The sequence below is a fragment of the Simochromis diagramma genome, unplaced genomic scaffold (genome assembly GCF_900408965.1).
Source record: "Simochromis diagramma unplaced genomic scaffold, fSimDia1.1 OVJJ01000802.1, whole genome shotgun sequence".
Classification (NCBI taxonomy): Eukaryota; Metazoa; Chordata; class Actinopteri; order Cichliformes; family Cichlidae; genus Simochromis; species Simochromis diagramma.
The window spans coordinates 2,737,214-2,748,177 of NW_024387492.1; the positions used below are offsets into that span (position 1 = coordinate 2,737,214).

A 10,964-nucleotide genomic window follows, 5' to 3' on the forward strand; every position below is an offset into this window, starting at 1 on the left:
ACCGTACTCCACTCCACAGTGCTGATCCATAACAAATCCGATCTGCATTTTTCTGCTACTTCATTTGTAATGGAAAAATACCCCCCACCCCCCCCAAAAAAACTCCACACACACACAGCAGAGAGCAACTGATGTCACGGGAGACAGATGACAGAGGAGGGGAGCTGTAGCTAATTTCATGCCTTGTATTTTACTGTCATGCATGGCTAATTCACAGTTCAGGCCAGCGCAATGAAATGCATGCCCTGTGATCTTTCACAGCCCCCACCCCCTCCACACACACACACACACATACATACGTACACATACACCCCTTAACCAAGGCTGCAAGTGGTAGCGTCTGAGTTATCTTTATGCGGTGGGGGCATTGGTGGGGTGGAGGGCCTTGAAAATCCATATTCCAGTTTACTTTCATACAGTGCTAATTCGGAGAAAGCCCGATAAAACCAAGGGGAGACAGTACTGGCAGTTCCATTTGGGTTCGCCACCCTTGACTGGCTCTGAGATGTAAATGAATATCCACTCCAGCATCCGCTGTGCCTTTTCTGGTCTTTAATACCTTTGTCATAACACACTACTTGGCAGAAAAAAAGAAAAAAAATACATATATATCTATCTATATATAGATATATAGATATTGAGGAAAAATACATTATTTTAAAGATTTTATAGAGTTTTAAAGAACAAATGTGACACTTTAGAGAAATTCCACTCTCATGTCTATAATGGTGAGTAATATGTGGTCTGTTTATTCAGCTTTTTAAAGCATAAAATATTGTTTAACATGAGATTTTTTTTTGTTACGCACCCCATGACAAACCATTTCCAAATAAGAAAAGATATTTTGGTTTAAGGAGACGTCAGCCTACATTTTCGCACATTTTCCAGCCCTGAACAAAAAGCCAGGTGATTCTCGAACATCGGCTCACTGGTGTGTGACTAAGCGAATGAAAAAGACACAATATATGGATTAGACAGCTGTGGAGTTACCCGGAGTCACATTTCTCCTCTTTTTGTTGAGACTAACGTCACATCGCCAGCTCACTATATATAAAGTTGGATGCCATTACAGCTCCCTGGAAGCAGGACATCGATACCACGTCGCCGCCACCCAGTCACTAATGTGCAGACGGTAGTTACAAATAGTGTCACCGGTGCAGTATGACATTACTCAGATATTTGGGCTTCAACGGTGTGCAATCCAAAGAAGAAATGATGTCTCATTCATTCTTTATATATCATCTGTCCTTCAGCCAATCACAAGCCTATCATAATCAATCAGATCAGCGTGTCCACTGAAAGTAGTGAGACTGAAATGATAGCAAATAATCAGATTCCTTTTAACTCAAAAAAATTAAATAGCAAAGAAGCTGCACTTGAAATGTCAAAACAGTTGGTTAGAGCAGCTGTAATCTAGGCTAATTACTGAACCCATCAATGAAAAGAGTAATCACATCACTTTAATGTATTTAAGTGCTGAGCTGGATTTTGTTTACTTAAGAGCCAAGATAATGGTTTCATCTGGTTTCCAGTTTTCAACCTGCACTAATACATTAAGCCCCCATAGTGGTTTACAAGTCGTGCCAATCTTTTCTTTTAACTTAAGGTAAAAAAGGTGAATATTGATTAAAAGAACAATTCGATGCTTGGTGAATTCTGCTTCACAATGAGAGGAAGGATCAAAAAGCAAAATCACTATGAATGCGTGTCCACCACAAGCCAGTTATGCCTGTGGTAACTTTTCAGTGATCACCAAAGGCTCCCCTCCCCACCACACCAAATAAGTGAAAAAACAATAAGTGTAGAGGTATTTCACTGGCTGCTGAAGCCCAGGATGTTTGCAAGTTATTCATGCAAAGTTCTTCACAAACCTTCACGTGCATTTTTGGTCTCTACCCCCTCAAACTGAATTGAGTTAGCGCTGCTGAAGATCAGAAAGCACAGAAAATGTTTGGAAAACTGAGTGCAAAATTGGGGCAACCATTCTGAGGAACAGTTCTCCTTCACCAGCCGGGGCTAGTCATAAGAGACCAATGGAAGATCGCCGGCACTACTGCGTCTATGTTTAAAAGACAACATTATTGCTATTGCTAGCATATTTAATATTTAATAATCAATCATTTATAACATTTTGGATTGCTGATATGACCAACATGTCTACAACATGGATCAAATCCTGATGCTGCTGTGTCCCTTCTTCCTTAGCAGATAATGCCAGGTGATCTGCTACCAGGTACGTGCAGAACCAAGATGCAAATTCTACTTCCAGTTTCCTTCACCTGTCGAAAGCTGTTAGGGTGGAGCGGCCCCATCGCATCACTCACTACCAGAACACGTCATCTGGTTGTAGTGGAGAAGCAGCCATCCTAAGGTGAACCTCGCCTGCAATTATTATGATAATGAGGTCCATTTCAGTACACTGGCTGCCTGTGGTACGTTTGAGAGAGCCATGAATAGAAGATGGTGAATGGAGACTGAAGGGGAAATGAATAAAATCTGGGGTTTGATCGCCTTGGGGAGCCTCCATGCATAAAGATGAAAGCACAAGGGCCAACGTTGTTCCAACGAATCAATCAGACAGTGGTTAGAGGGCGTGGCTGGCCTGGCAGTTCCCCAACTGTCACAGGAATATGTCCCACACACAGCTGTGTGTGAGTAAGCCCACTGATAATTATGGACAAATCACATGGCACATCACTGACACAGACATGCACAAACCAGAATCCACATAAAAAAAATCCCAGGCAAAAGGTATGAAATATGTACAGTTCTGTTGGCCTTACATGATCAGAACTCGGTTACACCATCAAAAGCAGATACATTTACTTCTCCTTTTTCTACTTAGTTAAGCAAAAGCACCACCTCATTTTAATCTGAGTTTAAACGTAACAACTTTGCTAAAAAAAATATATAAATATATATATAGTTTTAAAAATACAAGAGTTTATAAGAGTTTAGAGTTTATTACATACTTGCTGTATTAGACCTCACCAGGAACCATCCATGACTATTTTAGTTTAATTCAATTCAGTTTCAAGAGTTGCCTCAAGGTGCTTTATATTGTAAAGATGCCAAAATAACAGAGAGAAAAGCCCAACAATCAGATGACCCCCTATGAGCAAGCATTTGGCGACAGCGGGAAGGAAAAACTCCTTTTTAACAGGAAGAAACCTCCAGCAGAACCAGGCTCAGGGAGGGGCAATGATCTGCGGTAAACAGCTGAAGGTGAGGGGAGGGAGAGAGGACACACTGTGGTAGAGAGAGAGAGAGAGTTTAATAACTAATGATTGCATTTTTTAATGATTGTTCTTTCCAAAAGTGAGAGTTTCATGCCTCTAAACACAACAGCAACAAATTCCTCAGTTATGTATTGCTCTTAGTTATTTCGAACACACAGACAGAGGATTGGTCAGATTGCGTAGACATAGGCTATCCTGCCAGACACAAGCAGAGGGGTGGGGGTGCTTACCCAAACATCACATAAATCTAAAAACCCTAACATAAGTCCACAAATAAATTTACAAACTAAGATTCCCTGATTATATATAAAAAGTACAATTAGAATTCCCCAAAAAGAACAACAACTAATTATTTTACAAATTTTCCAATGACATGTCCTCTACTTTCAGTCCACTTTTTCGGAAACACAACAGATAAGTATTATTAGCAGAAAGAGGAAAACCAGAGTCAGAACTTTTGAGTAAATGTGTGCACCAATATTAGAAAATAACTATCTTCAATAAAAGTATCAAAGCAAGATTATGTTCCATCTTATTTAAACATTTTTATTAAAAATTTAAGCTAGCTAGCTAAACTAAACAACACATAGCCTTGTGACGATGAAGCAGCTCTAGCAGTGTGTGTGTGTGTGTGTGTGTGTGTGTGTGTGTGTGTGTGTGTGTGTGTGTGTGTGTGTTTTCTTTACCCTGGCTTACAATCAATCTATGGCTTGCTTTTGTAGCCACAGTCCTGAGCTGTTGTGTTGTGCTCTGTTTGTGCAGGTTGGAGCTGTAGCAGAGCGATAGTTGACTTGTGCTGGAGAAATCAAGGGGCTTGAAAAAGACACCCAAAAAGTCCCTGCAGCCCATGGTGTCCTAATGTGACCTTGACAACAAGTGCTGAGTTCCAAATCAAACATTTACTACAGCAGCTTGCACAAGTTTCCTTACTTCCCTGTGAACTGCACACGTAACACAGAACTGCTATTTTGCTGTGTTTCAGGTGAGAGCAGTATACAGGCACTATATACATTTATGTAAAGTTGATACTTCTACAGACTAAAGGAAGATATTCAGGTGAGACGTGATGAGGTACGTGGTGCGCTAGCCAACGATGTTAGTCCTGCATCTGACTTTGTAACTGTGTTGTTCCATCAGAAATATGATAAAACTGGTTACTGGTTTATTGTCTATCAGTTACCCTGTTTACTAAGGGCTAATTACACATAATCCCTTACAAAAGTAACACAGACCAGTCATAGTAGTGGAAGCCAACAGTAACACAGAACTACTATTTTGCACCTGGGCGAACATTGTCTTTCTTTAGTGTGTAACGCTAGCTCCACTGAAAACCAGGGAGCGCATGAAATGAGGCTGAACTGCAGATTCTTAAAGTCGCTTCTCAAATCCTTTGCTTCACTTCGAGGGCTCTGTCTCAAATCTGGAGCGATGCATATCTCCACTGTTGGAGACGCTGCCGCTGCTCACTATCAGCACCCTTCATCGAGCCCCGTGTGCCGCTGCTCATACTTAGCTCTGCCTGTATCTCCCCCTTCCCCATTCTCAAGGTCAGATCGACATCGAGGTGCCGAAAACCAGCCACGGCGTGCCCACGAATGCATGAATACGGCATGAAATTAGGGTTTAACGGAGAGCAACTTGGCTTCCTTGTTTATTTGAACACACGCAGCAGGCTGAATAATTGCGTAAAAGGCTTGCCAGTGTGTGCGGAGAGCATTTTAATTTGTTCTTGTTCGCCCTCTCAACAACAAGCTCTCTCTGAATGACAGAGCAATTTTTTGTTGATTAGGAAATCAATGACTTCCTCTCCAACATGGGAGGCAAATAATGGGAGTGCTGGTGTTGATGGGAGCCCATTTCACAAAACCAAGCACCCTAAATGGGGTGTGCACTGTCCAAGTTGGGAAAATGCCAAAAGAGCAGGAAGCGAGGGTTGGGGGGGGGTAGTATCTCAGACAGCCCGCCTGCTGATGCAAAGAGGCTCTGACTGGCCGCTGTTGGCTCCCTCTCTCTCTCTCGCTGTCTACTAATGCGTTTCCTGGCACTCGCACAGAACTGCGCACAAGCACGCCTGCTTTAGAAAAAAAAACATGCAGTCGCCCACAAGTATACAGCATCATCTCGCCATTTCAGTGTCTGTCTCTTTCTTATGCAAAACAGATGCAGTGTAGTAGGGCTCAGAGTCATAGAAACACCTGGAGGCATCTTTGTTCTCACTTGTGATAGTGGATGTGCTCGGATTTGTGTGTGTGTGTGTGTGTGTGTGCAGAACTGATGACCCTTCTCGGGATGGTGCTGACATCTAGTGGCAAATCTGTGAACTGAGGAGTAGATATGATTTGCTTGACATGGTTCATTCATTATGTAATGAGCCAAAGGGCGAATAAACACGTTTATTTATTCGACCTCGAAATTCATGAAAATCAAATTAAGCAGTCCAAAAGAAAAGAGGACATGATTGATGCAATATATATATTGGAAAATGTTTGTATTATTTGCTCTTCTATCTAACCATTGCTAAATAAAATAACCATTCACAACCTCGGGGAGGGATGTGTACATTTGTTAATGTTGTTTACGCCGCCGCATAAACTACAAGGTCTTCAGCACTGAGTCACCCACTCCTCTGCTAACTTAATCATCCATCCCCTGACCTTATTGTGTCCATCAGCTGAACATGCATATTTTAAAAATAATGGATTCACAAAGACAAATACGAACAATCAAATATTGTTCTTCTTCCACTTAGTCCGCAGTGCTGCTCCCTTTCTTTTAGATGACAAGCTCCATTGGTTTATTTAGCCCCCATAAGCTGTGCAAGCCCTCTGCCGACCTTATTTGGCCCAGTCTTTTTCTGGAATCCATCCTAATCCTGGCAAAGAGGAGCACTGAGCAGGACTCCACTGCAGGAAGGCCAGTGAGCATTGCCCCTGGCTTTGACAACACAGTAACCCAGGATTTTGCCACTCTTAAAATAACTTAATTTCACTCAGTCTTTTTTGCATTGTAAAATTTGTACCCATCTTCCTTTTTCTTTGCTCCCTCTTTAGTTATATCAGAAATCCCAACAGTTTGTAGCTAGAAAAAGAGAACAACGTTTTGTGAACATTAAGCACTAATGACCAGTGAGGGATAACGAGCAAGGTGTCCATACCTGTCTAACAGATTTACAGATTCTATTTGTGACAATACGGAAGAACTTACATCCATGTAATTCAAACCGATTCTCTTCATCAAGCAGCCGGGAGAGGGAACAGAAACAGCATTCTCTGTGTAACCTTGTGTGGCAGGTAAATGGAAATAGACACAGACTCGTTTAAGACCATCTTTCTGTATCTAATATCTGAGGTGACACATAGTGACGCTATATGAGATTGTTAGCTCAGGTGGAGGACTGCAGTGCAACAATGAATAAACAAAGTGCCACAATAGCTTTGCTCTCTTTTGTCAAATGTGCTGCATGGCATGCAGTAAACATCCTCTCGAGTGTGTCAATTTGTATTTGTGCACGCATATTATGCATGCAAATGTGTACTTGTGCGCGTGCATGTGTGGGTGCGTGTACATACACCAGACTTGGAACTGGCAGTCTGGTGACCCACTTTAAGTTGTTTTCATTTTATTCATTCACTCCTCACGAGGAGCTACAAGGCTCTCGTGCGTTCTCTCAATGTCTCTCTCTTTTTTGAAACTTATTCCTGTTCTCCTCCCAGTATTTACCTCACAATTCGTGGGGATCGGGCTTTTCAGGCACTGGCACCGAGGCTGTGGAACTCCCTGCCGTTGTCTTTACGCTGTCTAGACTCTACTGACTCCTTTAAAAAGCAGCTGAAGACATTGTTATACAAACAGGCTTTTAATTAATTTTAACTTGTATGTCTGATCTTATTGTGAAGCACTTTGTGATTTTTATCTGTGAAATGTGCTATATAAATAAATTTTACTTGAATTTACATGAATCGTTTTCAGCAGAGGGGAGCTCATCTGTGAGAACAACTCCTCCTCTCCAAAGAATAGAGCGAGGAGAGGACAAATTCTTTTGATTCCCGTATCTCCAGCGAGCAAATTACAAGTACTTCTCATAGCTCGGCGCTCATTGTCCACTTTTGAGTTATCCAGGTATGCTTTTACTGCACCTGTAGTGTGTTTAGAATCATGATCATCCTGAAAAATTTCATCCTTGTCAATCAGAAGCTTTCCAGATGGTATTGCATGCTGGCTCAAAATCTGATGGCATTTTTCTGTCCTCATAGTTCCATCAGTTTTGACAAGATCTCCAACACCACTGGCTGAAATGCAACACTAAACCATGACACACCCTCCTGTTTTGCACATGGCTGTAGATACTTGACACTGTATTTTTCTCCTGACCTCCTCTGTCTAAATTTGGAATGAGCACCCCATCAGACCCATTACCACTAATTTTCCTTTCTTTCCCCTTTAGCACACATTAAAATAATCATCTGAAAATGGTCAGGTATAAGGATGTGACTGAAAAAAGGTGAAAAAGAAGCCAATGTCCAAAGAAAAACTTTGAAAGACCTTTGGAAAGCCTGGACAGCTACTGCTTAACATCACTTTAAAAAATGACAAGCATTATTCTTTGACAGTCTTGCTGTATGGTAATGTTGTGCACTAAAATTTGCATGAAGCTGAAACAATGAAGAAACAATGTAACAAATAATTCTAAGAGTTCTTATTTTTATTTTAACAATGTATCAAAACTTGCCTGAGCATGACAGTGATGCTCAGCTGATTGCATGAGAGTTCTAAAAAAACACAGTTAACATATTACTTTCCTCGTGTACATTAATAATGAAACATTTGTCATTGTTATATCAACACAGTTGGTTTTCCATAAGGAGTCTTTGAACGGATAGGTCATGTTTTTTTAAGCAACAGAAGCCAGCAGCACTAAAAGGAACCTAAAACTTTCATTCAGGAGCCGGGTGGGCCGGGTGGGCAGAGGGATACATTCCGTATGTATAGACGTGTGGATGAATGATGGATGTATGATGGCTATGTCCATTCATCTTGTGCCCTAGAGTTTAAACATCACTTTTCCCTGGTTGATCTCCCCCTACAGTGACACTGAGGGGCCATGTTGTCATGTATCAGGGCATGCGTCGCCTTCCCCAGCCTCAGACACTACTGCTGCTCTGAGCGTCCACATCGCCAGGAGCTCTGCCACCTCCGTGTTGGCCTGCATCACCTTTTGTCATGACCCCAAATTAAACACAGCCAGGAACATGCGGAAGCGCCCTACTATTATTAGTCTGGCCTCATGATGTAGAAAATGCACGACTGGTTTGCTTTTTGTGTGACCTTAAGCTGAGGAATATATTCCATTAAATGTTGCTCTTCAAACAAAATAGAGAAAAAAATTGAATTATTTGTCATTTTCATTTTTAAATCCCACTGAAGAGATTTGTGCAGCCTCTTGTATTTCATTCAACGGCCAGGAATGTGGGATCAATCAATCATTAAAACTACTTGTGTGAAAAATGTATCGTGACCACTTCTGTCAGCGTAACCTAAAAACTGAATTCAAACATCCCCCGTCATTCACAAAGAAATGCTGCTTGTCATGCGTCTACAGCACTTCTTAGAAGCTCCCCGGAGGTTTTTCAGTTGAGTGGTGAAACAATGACCTCTCCATCAGTAATCCTGATACAGCATATCCAGGGTGTGCACACAGGATGGTGTAGGGCTCCTCAATGCCAAATGTCAGGCACATTAAATAAAGAGCGAGAGGGAGAAGCACCCAGATGATTGGGTTTATTAAAAGCTTTCTTGTCCCGTACCACAGCCCGATGATTGATCTCCTTTGACGTGTCCTTTTACCCTGTGTCACATTAATAAACTATGTCTCTGCTGAGGGACTGACAGACTGCCTCACAGGAGAGACACAGAGGAAGGGGAGGAAAGAAAGCTTACAAGCACCTGTGGGGATGTCCCGTATTGCTTTATGGCTGATCATCATGTCAGAAGGGTTGATTCAAGATATTTATCACATACAATATAACAGCAAACTCTATTATTTTGACATAATCCTACAATTCTTGGGCAAAGCATGTTTTTGAAACAAATGTAAAAAAGTGAAACATTTAGGCTTAAATGGGAACTAGGACGTGATTGCTTGAGGGTTTCCTTCCAGCTGCTTTACACAAGATAACGTCAGCTATTTTTCCTGCTTGTGCTTTTACACTACTTTGTAGAGTCAGTGCTTGCAAAAACAGAAACATGTAAGTGCAGCTTGGACTGTTGGTCCGAAGGGCTGCAATTTATCAGTGACTTGTCAGTCCATTCAGCAATTTTTATTAAAAGCACTTTAACTAGCATTTTATTTAACACCGCACTTTAGGCATAGAGTTGCACACCAATAACTATTTGCACAAAAGAAGTTTATTTATTGAATATTTATTGAGTAGTTTAATAATTAGCAGGTAGTCTTTTGTTCCAGGGCCTGCATAGCTGCTCCTCATTGAGACGTGTGGTGGTTGCCCTGGAGGGGTAAAGAATTGTTATGGGGAGCAAATAAGGTCTAGTGTTTAGTAAAACTTAGGCAAAGGTTTATGTGCGAAGTCTAGAGGTAAAAGTTTTGATGTAAAAAGTCCTCTGTGACCTCTCCAGGCTGTTTGGGCAAATGCTTTCCCGGGAGTCCGGACATCGTTTAAAGGTTCCAGGAAAGCCGATGGGTTAAGAGAGTGTGGGGAACATGTTCTTTTGGTGTTTTTATGATGGTGCTGAGGTGTAAGGTTAAAATATATCATAGTTTTCATTGTTATTAGAAAATGGTAAAATGTATATGTTTATCTATGAAAGTGTGGGTTGTCTATAGATGGTGGAATATTGGAATTTGGTAAACTCACATGTGAGTAAATAATGGTTTAGTCCTTTAACAGATGAGAGTATTTAAGGCTGCCATTTGTCCTTAGACAGTGTGTGCGCTGTGTTACTGTTGGAAGGCCTGACCTGCCCTTAATTGTCTGTGCAGTTATAGCATATGTGGACAAATAAGCACCTCTTGCCTCTGCTATACTCTGCCTCAGCCTTCATCTCCACCTAAATCCAGCCCAAAAGGTTGCTTTGTTACACTTTGCTTCAAAAACAAAAGATATTCTAAAAGGGGGGACATCAGGGCTGTGAAACTTTCAAGTATAGTAATGCCATGACAGATGTCAAGGACACGTGTGCTGCCATTTTCAACACTTAGCACGAAAAAAGCGTCATGAAGCAAGTATCGTTGACTGTAGGGTATAAAAGATGGAAATAGCCTCCGTGATTTCTGTTATATGTTTAAATACTTGCTAACTTGCGTTTTTGGAGCCAGAAAGGTGCAATTCACCAAAACTGGAGCACAGCAGAAAGCCTTGCAGAAAGCTCCCATCGACAGCCACATGTGCCGGCACCTGCCATTTAGAGCAGCCAAGCTGCTAATGAAGTTGTGAATTTTAGCAATGAATGAAATTAAATAAATTAAATGGATCAAACATGCAAGAAATGCTTGCTTTAAATCTAGGCACTTTAACGGGAGCATCTGTGGGGTTTGATTCGCAGCCAGGAACTGCAGTTTTTGACACGTCTGTGCCGGGTTCATTTTTCAGCCCTTCAGTTTGATGCTTGGCACGTACACTCAATACAGAATCTCCAAATGCTTTTTGCAGCAAGTTACAATCTGATCTGTCTGCACTTACTGGCTTGCCTGAGACTCCACTGATAGCC

The 10,964-nt window shown here is 41.5% G+C and overlaps 1 long non-coding RNA gene across 1 annotated transcript; it reads left to right on the forward strand.

Moving 5' to 3' along the window:
- Positions 1-7,208: 7,208 nt before the first annotated feature.
- LOC120724634 lies at positions 7,209-7,666 on the forward strand. Its single transcript, XR_005693963.1, has 2 exons — positions 7,209-7,358; positions 7,493-7,666. It is a non-coding gene; the product is annotated as an uncharacterized LOC120724634 (long non-coding RNA).
- Positions 7,667-10,964: the final 3,298 nt, after the last annotated feature.